General features: G+C 40.1%; 1 protein-coding gene across 1 annotated transcript in view; it reads left to right on the plus strand.

The window, feature by feature from the left end:
- Positions 1-16,829, plus strand: part of GLI3 (GLI family zinc finger 3) — a 209,126-nt gene that overhangs the window by 74,855 nt on the left and 117,442 nt on the right.

Consider the following 16,829-nt stretch of genomic DNA (forward strand, 5'->3'; position numbering starts at 1 on the left):
TGTATGTAAAGGTTTGTACACCGTCTTCCTACTTCTCTTTAAAAGTAAGGGTAATCACTTCAAAAAAGGAGCAAAAGAACGATTTGTATTGTCTTTCAGGATCTGTCTTTCTGAGTTTTTGGAGTTCAGCACAGATAGCTCCCCAGATAACGGAATTGCTTTCTAATCTAAATTACGCTTGTTTCCTGCTTCACACTGAATAAGGTAGCAGAGAGGGTCTCCCATTGTTCATTCTGATTTCCCTTTTACATTTCACTGTTGCCCTGAGCCATCATTTTTCCCAAACCGCCGAACGGCGCTGATCCAGAACCCAATGAATTCAATGAATCAACAGCTGCTGGCTTCAATGAACTTTGTAATGATCCCCAGTTGCCTTATATTCTACCCTTTCATCTTACCTGCTCCTTGTGCTAGTTGTAATTTAAAATCATAATTCCCGAGGATCCATGTTACCATTTCACAAATGAAGAGCTGAACATTGTTATTCCTCTATCTACAGTCCCCTGTTGAGGTAGCTTATGGTAACAAGCCAAAAGTAATGGCATATGACATACTTTGAAATAAATGGCTGATTATGGTAACAGCTGAGTGTAATACCATACCAAGTGTTGAAGCAAATAACTAATGAGGTAGAATGTGTTGAAATAAATTTCATTCCAACATGTCACACTCCTTCGTGTAAAAAGGTACTGCATTTGATTTGTATGTTTTTTCACCAACCTGCCTACAGATACAACTGTTGAAAGCCTCCAGCTTTGGCCTTGACTTCTGCTAGATGTTGTTGCTGAAATGAGATTGGGTTACTTGGGTGAATAAGATTTGTTGGATGAAGGCCTGTGTTATGTATAAACAGTGGTTGCTCACTTTACCGGGATGGACCAGCATGGTACGGTGATAGGAAGCTGTTGGCACCAAAGCTGTGTTTCATGCTGGACGATATTTGAGTTGGCATCAACACCAGTGATCTACAGTGCTTTTGACAATAAAATTGGTGCCAGACATCGAAAACATTAATTGCTGCTATGATAGGAGTGGAATTTTTTTTCTACTTTTAACTAGAAGAAGAGGAGCACTAGTCATATATCACTGGCTAATCATTGGGCTGCCCAGTACTTGGGATGTTTGATTTGGAAAGTCTGATGTATGGCCTGCTCATATATGTCCCTACTTTGCCTGATACTGGCAGTGACCGTAAGCATGGTCTATGCTTATTTTCACTCTTACAGGTTTTCAGTTTTTCTTGATTTGTCAACTTGAGTACAGAAAATTTTAACAAGCTTATAGGCACATAAAGCCAACTGGAAGAAACTCCTTATAAATAAAGACCAAAGGCCCGATCTGGCTTTGTCTGCTTCTGTGGAAAAGTTACAAAACCTGCATGAAAACCCAAAATGCTGGCCTGTGAAGTGTTTCTAGGTTCTTGTGGGGAAATGGCACATCTCTTCAAAGACGGTAGTTATTTTCTATGTACATCACAGATTGTAACACACATCCTACGCTTAGTAATGCCTTCCATCCTCTGTGCAATATAAACCAGCAAGGGGGCTTGAGGACGTGGGCTGCTGTAGTGGTTCCACCAATAGGTGTTAGTTTTGTATGTATATCGCTCTGAAAAGGTGGTCTGTAGAGGGAGGTTAAAGCATGCTGTCCCTCTGCATTCTGGCCAGCCACCCTCTCTGGGATTCTTTGGTAGAGAGCCTGTGGGAGTGTTGCCTGTGTTGTGCTGACAGGTGGGTTTTGCCTGGACATTCAGGGTCCTGCTGGTCCAGAGGGGTGTAGGCCAGTGGTTGCTGAGGCTGTGCTTGCAGCCTGGCAAAGCACAAGGCTGACATGCCTCAGCCTAAGGGAGAGGCCTCTGGGATGCCTTTAAGAAATGATGTAGACATGGATACTGCTTCTTAAGGCTACACAAAGCATTGATGCAGCTCTCCAAGGAAGACAGTCATCTGAAACGGTGTGCTGTGCTGGCCGTTGAGAAGTGACTGTTGTATTTTCTTACAGGAGGCTGGTGCTAGTCTGACATTGCTCTGTGGTCCTGAAGTGCAATACCCTGTTGTGGGAATTGTCATATGGATGGGGAAGAAGCCATCTTCAACTTTAAATTCCTTCTGAGCATGCCTCTGGGCCAGGTTAATTTGGCAACACATGCCAATACGTTTTGGCGCCAGAAAATGCTGTGGTCTGCTCAGTGTTTTCCATGCAATGGCTTTTAAAATTAACATTCAGACCCTACACATGTGCTCCTTATTTGCTGCAGTCTTTGTTTATCTGTGTGTAATGATGAGAGATCAAGTGTCCAGCTCAGCTGTTTGATGCAGAATCTCGCTATTTACATGGTGGTTGAATTCTCTGAGCCGTGAGTTCCCAGGAAGCTTCAAAAGCAGAAGGTGCTTTCTCTTTCCTGCCTAGCTATACTTTGCTTCTTGTTCTTCTGACAGTGCCATGCACTTGTAAGAAAGGGACTTAAAAACTGGTCCAGAATTGATTGAGCGCAAGAGTGGGAAACCAGAGGTGGGAGCTATAGCAGCATTTCTCCTCGGCCCAGCCTTTTTAGGACGGTAATGACTTGAATATTATGGCTGTGGCTATCAGAATAAAATCTGATGACAACCCCCTGAACCCATCTTCAGCTCTCTGTAACTCTGTCTGATACCTACCAGAAGTACATGTCACCAGAGCGGTGGGAGCATGGTTGTCAGTGTATCGCTGCTTACAAACTGAAACCTTGACGTGTGACATTCATGGAAAAGCCATATCCCTGCGTGTGAGCTGGGTGGGTACTTTATGTTGGTGTATGCATGTGTCTCAGGTAGCAGAGCTGCTGTTTCATTTGAACCAGGCAACTCTTCGTTTTAATCTAGGATGAATTCGCCACTGTTACAGTGTGCTGGACACTGGTATTATAGGACATTTATGTGCAATATGGGATGCATGCATACACTACAGTAATTTGGTGTTTTCTCTGAGGCTTGTTGCTTCCTGGTTATTTTCCTGCTTATTTTTGTAATGTGATTTTTCATATACTTCTGTATTATGAACCTTTTTGTTTTTTTAAGCTATCTCTGATATGCAGCTTTCATATCTTGGCTCCCAGCAATGTTGAACCTCATTGTAAAGTCCCTTCGTGTAAAAGCCATCTAGTTATAACTCTCAAAAAATAAGAGGCTTGTCTCCTGAGGACAGCTCCATATTGCGGGTGGAGTGTAATCCTTAACATTGTTTTTTTTGCTTTCAAATAGCTGGGGACAGTAAGTCAAGGAGTGAGAACTCCCTTTGTTTCATGTAGTGTGCGTTGCAGGGAAAGAATGTAACAGAGCAGAAAATGAAGAAAGACATAAAAGAATCTCAGCTCAAGGAGGTCAGATCCATCACAGGCTTAGCGTTGCCTTCAAAGATGCCTGGGACAGGTGGCAGTTCAAGACAATCAGAGGAGAAGCATCCGCTAGCACCGAGATAAGGGATTCTTGCAGAATCCCGCTATCTGGTCCCAGTTTGCTTTGATGTAACTCTGCTAGAGAAGACTTCTGGGAGCAGGCTACTGCTTCCCTCCGTGATAGGCTGCTGTTGTTCAGCCTTTTAAGGTCTCATTACAGTGGTCCTTGAGGATTAATCCTCTTTAAGGTTTACATGGGAATGGTTTTGTCTGAAGGCCCAGCCAGGGACCTCGGTACCACCTGTACAAAGCATTATTGCATTCTTTCATTCTATTTTTTTAAGTGGCTCATATTTAACAGTATTTGACAGAAAGTAAAACCAAACATCTCGCCTTTTTTTGCTCCCCTCTTTGGCTATTACTGAGTTTTTTGTTGAGCACAGCTTGAGCAGTCCTTTGCAGACACTGAACCATTAGCAGTAAATTGTACGCTTCCGGTTACTCTCCTTAGCCTGCTGGTTTTGGCAGTCCTTCTATTTCTTTTCTGCTCCTGCTCCCACCCCCATTTCTCCTTTTTAAAGGAGGGGAGTGATGATGTTTGGCTTCAGAATCAGAAATCGCCCCATTGCCCGTTTATTCCCGTGCCTGCACTAGTGGATTTTGCATTCGCGCCATTCTGCTCAGGGAGAAGGGTTCAGGATATGGGACTGTTGGAAATTACCAGCATTAATTTATGAAAAAGATGCATCTGCACTTACAAGGGTTTGATAATGAAAAACATTTACCATTTTCTTCAAGGGGCAAAACCTGCTCTCAGTGAAATAGGAGCAGGCAGAGCGCAGCAATGACACACGTGGGAATCATACCCTGGGTTTGGTGGTGCAATGGGAAGCAAGTACCTTCCTTGATATATTCTGTTATTGGTACTGTTTCTGTCTAACTCTATTATAGATCTACATTTTGGAGATGGAAAAAAGGCATTCAGCCCTGATTCCAAAGAAAGGAACATTACTCTGAACTGTGTTTTTTTTCTTTTCCTTCAGTGTAATTCATTATTTCCCTAATCAAACAAAGTGTTACAAAGTCATTTTGATACTATAACTTTAAGGTGGTGGTTGAGGTAAAAGTAAGACAAAGGTTCACATTGGATAAGTGAAGAAACAGTATCAGTGACCCTGACAGGCAAAAGTAAACTTAACTGCTCTGAGGGTAACAAACAGCTTAAGGGACTCGTGTCTGTCTAGCAGCAGATGTCCTTAAGTTTAGCTCTTCTCAACCCATATTAAGAAGCCTGATGACCCTAATCCAAACTACTATGAAAGGTGGTAGTGTGGCATTGGTTTGGTTTGGTGGGGTTTTTTTGTTTTGTTTTGTTTTGTTTTTTTTTTAAAAAAAGGTATTTCTACCTAGAAAACTCAGCAATAACTGTGAGTTGAATTCTTTCGGGGTAAAATAATGAGTTGTGCATTGTTGCCTACAGAATACCTGGTCATTAGTTATGTCGTGATTTTACTTCATAAAGAAAAAGCAAGCAAAAGAGCGCCTTCACAAGCCTTCTGGGTTGTTTTCAAGTGTTCTGTTTGGAAGTTATGTGATATTTTTAAAAGTGCTCGTAATGTGTGTATAGCAGATTAGTTTTCTTTACATATAAAAGTATTATAGGAAACCCTGTAGCTAATGCTGGCTATATAAAACTGTGTGGAGCCATTGTTGCCATAAATATGCCTGTGACCTTCATACATTCTTACATTTCCAAACTGCACATAATTTAAGAGTAATGCACATATTTAATTTTTACTGTATTTGTGAAGAACGTTAAATTCTGCCCATGCGAATTTTTCCCTAACAGCTAATTCTGAGAGAGTGGGAGGATGGGAGAAGCAGAAACTATGGAAAAAAAGATTAACTAAAATAAAGGTAATAAAATATGTCATGATGTGAGGTGCTGTAGATCCCTTCAAGAAGACCTGTCTTCTGAAGAAATACAGGCAAATTCTTGGCAGCTTAACTTTATACAAACAGACACACCTGTCTGATTTATATATACACATGCAATCAAGTGCTCTACCCATAGTCTCGATGCATATATTGAATATGTATATAAATAGAATCATCTATACTTACTGTTTCTAAGATACAAATACCTTGAATATGTGATGTTAAATTTATGTCCCCTTTAATTTCGCGTTAGAGCCAGTTGTCAGCAATTCAGACCTCTGTAGAAGTATTCTGAAGGTTGCTGTTACGTTTCTGACTTCATAAAATATAGGTAATGTGAGATTATTTTTTTTTTTTCATCTGATGACAAATGCATGAAAATTGCCAGTGCTAAGTATTTAATTGAATTTAATGGCTGTTTGTGTAATTTCAATGTGAGGTGCCATTCCAAACCAAAAGTCAACACCGCAGTTTAACAACGGTTCATAGTACAGCACATCATTAAGTGTGTTTTAGGTGGAAAAATGTGCTCGGCTCACCAAACGAAACTGTGACCTATTCCGTAAACAGCCCTGGCTCCTTTCCTTTTTCATCCTAAACACAAGTGGGCTGGATGGGACAAAGGGGAGGTCCTGGTTTCAGACAGCTTGGTGGGGGAGTGATGCTGCGGTCCAAGGATTCAGCTGTGCAGTCTGCAGCGAGGCAAGAAACGGGTAGAGTTGCCTTCTGGGCCCTGGGGCTGACTCCTGCGCTTGTCTTCCCTGAGGCTCTAAGAAATAATGTCTCTTGGAGACAGGCAAGGAAAATGGCCAACTCTTTGCACTGTTTGTACATATACCATGGTAACTAATATTCTTTTTCTAAATAACAAAAGTACCTAGTAATCAGCGGAGGTCAGCCATCCTGGGAGTTCAAACCGTAAAGTTCAGCCATTCTTTCATTGTGAGAGGAAAACAATATATGAAAATGAAAAACTGTGTGGTGTGGGGGTTTGTTGTCTTTTTTTTTTTTTTTTCTGTGACTAAACCAAAAATATGGTACTTGATTTTGCTCAATAGGAGAACAAGCATGGAAAACATGTGTCCTGAAAAAGAAGTTTCCAGAAAGTTAAAATCAGCTAAAAATAGGGTCTTGTAAGTCCTTATATAAATCTACTAGAGCAGGTGTTACTAAAACATTTCTATATATGTGTATAAATATACAGATGTGTGTGTATATATATTTGTATTACATATATTAAAAATTTATTTGCAGCTTTGGGGCTTTATACCTCTCATTAGTCTAAAATCTTTCAATGATCATAAATACAGTATTTTTGTATTAGTAGCAGTAGAATCTTACCTTTTGTTATTAGGAAGGAACAAAATTGTAATTGAAACTCATCTCAGACTATCAAGGGTGGAATGGACTTTGTTCAAAATCTGATGGTTACACCAGATTGTCTTTATTTGCATTTAGAAAATACTTGTCAATCTGAAACCAACAAAAGGCAATACAACAGAAGAGTGTATGTTTATTAAGTATTTACATGTATACACGCCATACAGCTGCTGAATGCTGTTGTTAGCGCATATACATTTCTTTCAGAAGTGGCCGTAGCAGTTGTGCCAGCCCTGCAAGAAGGAACGTATACTCAAAAAGTCTACTAAATGCAACGCAATCTGTGACAACTTTAGGAATTCACCTTAGTTAAATTGTTTCAGTGAATTTTAGTTGCCAACTGTTGTGTTAAACACTTAGTATAGATTCAAATCATAATAACAACAACTTTGATAAGTTAAAAAAAAAAAAAAAGCTGGATAGGTATCCAAATTGTCTTCCTTCAGAGCCTTTTCGGGTCTCCTTGTGCACAACTTTCTTTGGTCTTCTATTTCCATCAAGATTATCGAAATTTTTCTCTGTATTTTCTGTGAAATCTTGTGCATGGTCCCTTTACCTTCCAGACTTAGTTTCATTCATTCTTGAATATCCACAGGACCATCCATTTTCCTAATCTATCTGTATACTTTCTTCCTGGCACCTGTCTCCCAAAGCTAGAGTCACATGGGATTTACTTGTCTGTCTTCCATTCATGTTGTAAGAAGAGAAAATCTTCAAAACTTAGGTTATTTCTGTGGTCTCTGTCCTATTAGATCCTGTCCTGAGCTTGTATGTGCTGCAAAGCTTTCCATCTTGGGAAAGTAAGGTAAGTGTAGCCTGTAAGATACAGCAAAGAGCTGAATATTGGGTGGCGGAGCAGAATCAAAATGTCACTCAAGCAGCTCTGACAGGGTTTGGGCACTCGAAAGGTGTCAGCTCAATTCCCCAGTATCTGTGTGAGCACTGGCTGCAGATTTGGAAGAAATTACAGGTCTTGGATATAAGGTGGCAAAGAGGGGTTTTCCTCGGTTCAGGTGGGACTGTGTGAAGCAGTGGGGTCTGGCCTTGGCTCTGCAGGTAGTTAAAGCTCGTGCAGCAAAGCTGAGGGTCTCATCCTGTAAAGCACACAAACTGATTTTGGACTTTTTAGGGATGAAATCCCTCCCTACCCCACCCAAACCAGCTGAAGGCTTGCAAGTATGTTCAGGATTAGATCTTAGAATATTCTAAAAACAAGAACACAGATAAAGTACTTCTAAGAAGAGATGGAAGTGATTCCTTTTTGATATTTTGGCCTGTTGTCTGTTTTGTTGTTTCTTGGTACACACCCTGTTTTTTACAAGGTGTAATTTTTGGGGGAAAAACTGGAAGTAAATTTTTCCATCTGTTCAAGAAACCAGTTTTCTAGGATACTAAAGGACTTGTTAAACATGATTCCTCATAAATAAAGTCAATATAGAGCAGCTAGTAGTGGAGAATGTTTTCATCATTGACCCACCTTATTTTTTCAAAAAATGAAACAAAACTCCAGGGGTTGATTAAGAGAGGCCCCATGTCATGTGTTCTGTATGAAGTGCTATTTTTCTCTCAAAGCAGTATGCACAGACCCATTTCCCATTTGTAGGAACTGACAAGCACAGAGATTGAGATTTGTTGGAGATCTCCAAGGAAGTTTGTGGCAAAGCCACAAATAAAAATCTTTGTCTAATATGCTAAGCCCATGCTTTACTAATTAACTCAAAAGACTTTCAAAGTGGCTTCAAATCTCTGTTTCTAGCCTGGTTTTTAATTTGGCTATTTTTTTTAACCCTTCATTTTGCAGATGCTCTTTTAAAATTGGCCACAAGTTTTTCACATGAAGCTGCTTAAGAACTGAGATTGGGTCAGTAATTTGGTAGTTAATTACTGTTTAGGATGTAAACATTGCTTCAAGAACGAAGCCGAGTCAAACTACAGCTTGATGCAGCAATGTAAATAAATGTTTGGATTTTCAGAAATGCTGAGCATTGAAGTTTTTTTTGGAAGCTCTTGGGTGCTTGGTAATTTGAAAATGAAGAGTGTTTTCTCTAACTTAATCAGATTAATAGGCTTTACACTCTGAATTCCTAGTAAGGTAAATATTTCTGAGGATCCCACTCTTAAAACCTAACTTAGAGTTCTGATTTCTGAAATCCTGGCCCTAACTTCTAGTTTTGAATTTGGATATCTCCGTTGTGTGTATTTTGCCAGTAACCAAGGTGAAAATAGGTTGTGCTGTAATACACGTGGTTAATTTTGTTTCATAATGAAAGTGCAGGTGTTGTCAGGTGTGCAGTGAATGTGGCAGGTCTCAGAGGAGCAGTCATCAGCCTGGCCAGCTCAACTCACACCTAGATTTTTACATGATTTTTTCCCCACTTACTGAAAGAGTTGTTGTTTTTTTTTTTTTTTTTAAAAAAAAAACAAAAAAAAAAAACAAACCCCTAAATACTCTAAGCATATTGTCATACTGCAGCGTTCGCTCATTTCCATGTATTCCACAAACTGCAGATTGTTACAAAAAGCCTCTTGAAGGTGAGCATCTGCTTAACCGTTGTCCTTAATAAAGTGCTTTCATGCAACAAGGCTGAAACTTTGGGTACTCCCACAGAAGAAAAAAAGCAATTGGACGGAGAAGGTAGTGCAGGGACCTCATGGGGAAACTTCCAAAAGAAAACACTCATTTTAATAGCCCGATACAGTTGCTAAGTGACAACAGTGGAGTTAACCTGTCTCATAGTTTATACAATCCCAGCACTTATAAATGTGAAAATTAATAGTTAAGGCTACCCACATAGTAAATAAGCACATTATTCTTATCAACTTTAGACTACATTAACTCAACCCCAGGTAATTACTAGCTGAAATTTTCATGTTGGAGTCGAAGGAGACAGGCTAAGTTCTGACTATTGGTTTGAAAACCCCAGTCGCTGCTCCTGTAGCTGTAATGTCAAAATACTAAGGACTACACAAAAATACTCTATGAAAGAGTAATAAAACCAGTGTACTCTGCTAAATATTTATTGATGTTATATTCCTTAAAAGCCCAAGTACAAGTCACTAGCTATACACAAAATGTTTACCAAAAGTCTGTGTTATAAACCTTTCCTTTTGAACTCTCTGTGCGGGATTGTACAGGAAAATCTTTTTTGGACATCATAAGTACTAAACAGGAATATTTGCTTTCAAATAAACTTATGAAACAGAGAACTTGTACAACAAAACAGTTTGATAATGGGATATAATACAATTGTAAAATCTCATCCGTTTAGGCCGTGATTTTGTAGGTTAAGGTACACGAGGAATGTATGTTCCCTTACCTGATTAGGGTGCAAGGACAGAGTCAAATTTATGTCCACAGCCACTCCTGTCATTGCTTTTAAATTGCTGGCGGTTTGGAAGTGATGTGTTAGCTAGGTACGCTTCTGTCACCTACAGTATTAAACAGACCTTTGAAACAAATTGTGTTTGGAATAGGCAGTTTTTGACCATCGTTGGATGGAATAAATCTGTGTGTCCCTGGTATTCTCCAAAATCAGATATTGCTATGACTTCTCCAGGTGTCCCTTTGTTAGGAAACCTTTGGAAAGTGAGTGGCTTCCAAGGTGACATAAGTTCAGCTCAAACTTGAGCTTTGACAAAACTTTTGGAGAGGTAAATACTGCGAAGGAAGATCGCGCTCTTCCAGAAAACCCACTGGTGTTGCAGTTAAATGGGGATCTCACTATGACCATTACACGTGTTGATCTTTAGTGGCACATTCCTTCACGCGGAATGAAGTGATCTCCAAAGTAACTAGTGCTGCAGCCCACTAAGGTTTTTACCGGTGCTGGCTAAACCAATGCTTCAAAACACAGCAGTGATTAAACTGAATGTTGTTGCAAAACGTGTACCTGCAGAGTGTGCAGGCACTAATGAAATACATGGGTATTTCTGTATGTAGCAAGAAACACAAAAGGTAGGTAATGGTAGGGTTGAGTATCTCGCTTTCCAAAGGTGATGGTCAGTGAAGATGCATACTCTGCAGGAGATTTTTGCTCTTGATAAGTAGAGCAGGTGGGAGTACTGTATGTCCTGTCTGCTCATTGGCAGCAATTACAATATTATATTTAATTACAGAGATAGGGTTTGTGTACATTATAACCTCCACAAACAGCAGGCATCAATCAATGATCCTGATTTTCTTGCCTTCTTTCATTAGCACTCTTGCTCTGAAAGAATAAAGGAAAAAAACCAAAACAAACCTTCATTACAACCTTGCAAGAAGAGACTGGGAAGGGTATAATGAGCAGTACTGTGCTGATACGTTTTAATAAATATTAGTTTACTGCATACCGCAACAGAGAGCAAATACATGCAATTACTTGCAAATTTCTTCAGTGTTTGTACTTATAAATCTCTGCCTAAATCTTCCCAGCTGGGAGTTAGGCTGGTCTTTCTGCTGTGGAAGCAGGGCTTTGTTCTCATGTTCAGCTTCGGCTCAGTCTGGAATAATTCAGAAACGTATTAGATAGATTGCTGCTCCCAAAAGGCATAATGAAATAACCTTCACTCCCAGCCTTAGGGAAATAAGCACACAATCAGGGTTTGGGCAGATTTCTCGATTAAACAAAGAACTAACTGTGCACAAATTGCTCCATAACAATTTGTAAAGAGTCCACTTTATAAATTTCTTGCAGATGTAAAGCTGATATTTTTTAATCAGAGTGGCAGGGCTGTTAAAGTTGAAATGTCTTCAACATTTTCCCTTTGCTCCATAATTAGTATCAGAAATATCTAGATTTAAAATGGAATTGGTAACACATCCTGGGTTATTTTTTATTTGTTTTGGGGAGTCAGTGAAATGCAATGTCAAACCCAAGCTAAAATCTCCGTTTAATACATACAGTGAACTTAATCCATCTGGAATAGATTCAGGATAACTTGGTGCTGTCAATTTTTATTTTGTTTAATTTCATACGGTGTTCAGCAAAGGAATGAAAAGTTATTGCACTTAATGTTGTTGTGACTTAAGGTGTTCTCCGGTCAAATTATTCAATAAATCAAAATCAGGCTCTGGTTGTAGCTGCTAAGCGTTGTTTAGAATAGGATATTTAGGAGATTTTTAGCAGCTTTCCATTGATTGAACAAGACACATGTGTCATGCAAAAAGCATGCAGTATTTTGATGAATAGCTGTATTAGATGGCAAGTCTAGGGACCCAGAAAACACAACTTCTTATTTTACTGGCCTTTGTTTTTAACTTGAGGGCTTCAGTGTAAAAGAAAATACCACTTGAGTATCATTCTGATGCCTTACCGCTTATCTACAACCCATGCTCTTATCCTCAGAAATCTCCCCCGACACTTCAAAATACGTACCTATTTTCTATACATTAACTTGCTGCCGATTACCTCATTCTTCAGCTAATTAGATGGTTTGAAGTCCCGCTCTCACCTAAATGTGCGAGGATATTACTACAGTTTCTGGAGAACAGTAGAGATTTTTCAGACTGTCCTTTCCGTGAAGCAGTGTTCTTGCTCGTTAGGCTGGTGCCTGCCTGCATCTCTGGCTCTGGTTCTCGGTCTGCTACGTCCAGATACCAGAGCGAAGTCAGCAGACCCGCAGTCACATAACAGAAAGCAAAATCCGTTCCTCAGTTTCCTATGTCACGCACTGAAGAGGAGCTGTGCTTGTATCAGCACAGCTGTCAGCAGATGCTGGTAGGTCCTGTTTCTACAAGCACAATGTTCCATTTCAGTTTAAACAGACTTGATTTTTTTTTTTTTTTAAAAGTGAACCTTCCTCAAAATGTGTGCAGCTACTTGCTGTGACGTTGCGTGGCTTTCTAAACCAGCCCAGCTCGCGTAGTGCACAGCCAGCTGCTGCCTGGACCAGCTCTGAGACCAAAGGTGTCAGTGCAGCCTGGGAAGCTGCTCCATGCCTGGTGGTCTCCCCCAGAACATCATCTGTCCACTACTCTGCACTGACAGTAAGTTATCAATCGGGGAACGGTTTTACCTGGAGGCTCTCTGCAGTGTTTTGTCCTTTGTGGGTAAAACATCGTTCCTCATGCAGGGTCACCTGGTCTGAGACCACCTGTCCCTTTCAAAGGAAATACATGAGACGTAAGCAGGAAGCCTGCTCCTGTACGCCATTAAATTCATGTCAGAACTGGAATTTCTAGTTGTGTAAGTTTAGCTGTGGTTTGGGCGCATGTTATGAACAAAAATACGTAAGTACGTCCTCACTGAAGAATGGATTTGCCACACTTCTGTGTAAGTGTCCAGCACCCATGCTCTTCTTGTTTACTTCATGAACCTGGGTCAGTGTATGACCTTGTGCATAAAAAGAGTAGAAAAATACTGGAATGGTTTCAGGAGGGACAAGTGCTGGGGCTGCTCACTGTGACGGGAAACAGTGAAATAGTAATGGCATCTTGAGCTAAAGAGAAAAAAAGATGCAACTGAATTTACTGGGAAATTCATCTTATCTTTTACTCTGTTTCATGTTTGACAGGACCTTCTGACAGCTTTTACCCATGAAGCAGATATGAAACACTGTTCAAACTACTTATATTCTGATAGCTGAACCCAGGGTTAGGAAATGAGCTTTACAGTTATAGTGGACATTTAATTACTGCCAATAGAGATTGTAACAACTGCTTGAGGTACTCTGCTTTTACACTAGAGAATCTGCAGTGGCATGTTGAACAGGAAGGCCGCAGCTTGGTTTTCTTTTAAAATTGCATTTAAATGTACACTAGATACACATTCATCACTTTAATCTAAACTCTACTGTAAATTAACGTGTATAGCCTCTGAGATCATACACTTTCACAGAAGTACTCTAATGAAACTTGGCAGCTTTCGCCCCGTAACATCATTTGTTCCATTCACTAGCAAAAGCAGACCTCAAACAAGTCAAAACTGTGCTCAGTAATGAGTTCCATTATTTTTCTTCATGTTTTTGGAGTCTCAAAAGCCTCCAGTCCCGTGTCTTTATTTTACAATAAGTCAAAAAAGCACGACAAGCCTGCAGATGTATCAAAGGAAAGCTTTCTCGTGTAAGATCCTGAGATGTTTGTCATTTACTGTAACCAAGTGTGGGACTTCAATTAGCATGAGTGACTTGTTGTCAGTAAGGAAGCTTTCTTCTCAAAACCGGTACATTAGCTGCTTGATGTTCACGAATGCTGTTACATGTACAGTTGCTTGTCGCCTGGATGATGCTGTTGTAGTCTTTTGCATCTCTGTTGATACTCATATAATGCTGACATGAAAACCAGGTGCCAAAGTAAGCTCATAAACGTTAAAGTTCTGCTTGAATTAAGCATTCTGTTGACCTCATGGAAAAGTACACGCTATTTATCACAGAAGCACCACTGAGGCTGGGCTGGTGAACGACTTGGCTACAACCATACGTTGTCAACAGGAAATGAGGTGACTGTTGCTCAGTTTTGGGGTGGAATGGGGAGGATGAAACTTGACATGCTGTGTTTCTTTGTAAGGGGAAACCAGTGTAACCCAGTTTTGGCCATCTTAACCTATAGCAGTGAGGGGGGGGAGGGGAACTACAGGAAAAACCCATTCATGGAGCCTGTGTATCTAGGGGGAAGTAAAGCAGCATTTCCATGTGGTTTGCTGCTTGTGTGAGCTGTGATGTCTGCTCTGTCTCAGCTCAGAGCCCTGACTTGAGCCCACAGCCTAGTCAGGTAAGATGGAGGGAGAACAGGCGGCTTCACTGCACCTTGGGTCACTTAATTCATACAGTCTTAAGGTTTCTGCTAAAGAGGGCAGATAAATTTTAAGTTTATCCTGTGCCTAACTGCTCTGCTTAATTGTGTAGGCACCACTAGTAAAACATTAAAAAGCTCTGGACTTGCATATTTTCAAGGAAGTTTCTTTTCTTTTAGTTCTTATAGTTAAATCTAATAAATCTAATATCATTCACTTCAAGATAAAAAAAATCATCGTAGCAGTCATGTCTGCAAAGAAAAAAAATTACTGGAATGCGTGCAGTACACGTCTTTCACTTTCAGTAAGCAAGTGATTTTTGTAGTCATTCACTAGTTGATAGGTTTTATTGCACTGCATTAACCTATTATGTCAGCTAAAAATAACCAGGAAGTCTTTGCTACATCCTTACCCTTCTCTTTTTTTTTTTTCTCCTAGATATACATGTATATATTTATTTTTAAATCTGTTAATATATGCAAATGTAGATCCTTCATGAGTTCTGTTGTTTTTTCTAATGTTGAAGAAAGCGTTAAGTATTAGCAAGCAGAAATAGAAGGAATTCTAGTTGCAAGGGATAAAAAATCTGTTCTAGTATAAATGTGTTCCCCTTAAAAATTATGGCCTGAGTCAACATATGGGCTGATGACTCACTGAAGTCTATCACGGAAGTCAGTGTTGGTTGGTCTGCAAGCCGTCAATAGTTCTGTCAATGGCCTTCAGTGTATCTGTACGGATTGACCTCGCTGTGTCTTCTGGGGCTATTCTGATGAGCTTTCTAGGTCCACGTTTTTGGAAGCAGGATCAGGTGCCCAAGAAGTCAGAGGAAAGACTTTGTCTTAATAATAGTAATTCATTAAATACCTCTGTGTGTGTGTGTGTGTGTGTGTATAAATTCATAAGTAACCAAGAAAAACCCCAGAAAATATACCATGCTGATGTGACCTGGGATTTATAGCATGCTTGGGATTCCCACCAGTTATGCCACGTTGCCTAATTGAGTTGTGTTACAGACCAGCTAGAAGCAGGGGAAGAGCCTCTCAGCAGAACTGAAAATGTTTTTCTGATAGCAGAAGTGAGGAATGTCCATTCCAGTTTCAAACTATTCCCGACCTGGATTGCTTCTGCCCTTATTTGTTTTTTCTTGGCTTCTGCTCACTTTGTGCTTTATTTCTGTTAGACCTTTTTCCTTCTTTTTTCATACAGTGTCTCTGCAGCATGCTTAGATAGTGATTAATGGGAACCCTGACTCAGAACACCTGGCTACAGTGAGTCTTTCATTTAACAGTGGATAAGCCAGCAAACTTTAGGGCAGAGAGCTCGCGTACCTCATTCTGGTGATCAAGTTTAAACAGCAATCTCTTATATTCAGACCTCACCATATAGGGGAAAACTGAATATGCAGCTATACATGTGCGTTTGTTGTCAGATGCTTTCAGCTTCAGTCTCTGTAGTGCTCCACAGGTCCTATTTAATGTGTCACTTTGTTTCATCTTTACTGTCCATGCTCCAGAATCCATACATATCTCCCTCCTCTTTTTGTGCAAGAAGCTGAAGCTGCCCCATATGTTTTCAGTGGCTCTGCCTGTGGTTAGTCATTGCCACATGGAAGTTGGGAATACCTCTGCTGCTCTGTACGTGTATGTATGTCTTGCATTGCAGAGCTTTCGTTATGTAGCCTGTGCTCTGGTTCTTCCTTTTTTCCTTTGGTTTGTCCTTATTGAGAAAAGAACGGCTGAAAGATGAAGGCTAAGAATTAAGATGAACATAATGAGGGGAGATAAAGGTTGGTGACTGGTGTAAGGTTTGGGTTTTCCATTAGTCAGTAGTGAGAGTTGGAAATGTTCAGAGCGGCCCGTGGCATGTAGACACCTTTGTTAAGATGGAGTGAATTGGTCCTGCAGGCACTTGGGTCTTTTACTTTTCTGGCAGCGTAGAAGAAACATCTTAGACTGAGTACTAAACTTTTGGATAGGTCAACTTAGCTGTCAGTCTTCACACTCATTCAAATGCCTAGTCTAAAACGTGTAAAAGTTGATGTAAACAGCATACAAGAAACAGAATACCCATCCTAGGGATGAAAACGTGTCAACACTCCAGATGGCAATCTTGTCACCAAACTCTCTGATGTCCACTATATGTATATATAAGCTGTTCTTCTGCTCTGTGGTTCACGTTTTACACAACTAACTTTTCGTGTGGAATTCTTTGTTTCCAGTTTACCGATAAGTAAAAAGGGATCCATCTGTGTTAAGGGCTTTATTTCACTAAGTATCCTTTAAACTCTTCTTACAAAGCAATTCTGCATTATTTTGGAAACATTGTCTTTTTAGTCCTTTTTCTGTAGCTTTTACTAAAAATTTTTAAAAACCTCGTTATTTCTGTCCACAGGCCAGACACTTCCTATGGCTGCATTTGCTTCCACT

This window comes from Charadrius vociferus, unplaced genomic scaffold (genome assembly GCF_000708025.1).
Source record: "Charadrius vociferus isolate BGI_N301 unplaced genomic scaffold, ASM70802v2 scaffold97, whole genome shotgun sequence".
NCBI classification, from domain to species: Eukaryota; Metazoa; Chordata; class Aves; order Charadriiformes; family Charadriidae; genus Charadrius; species Charadrius vociferus.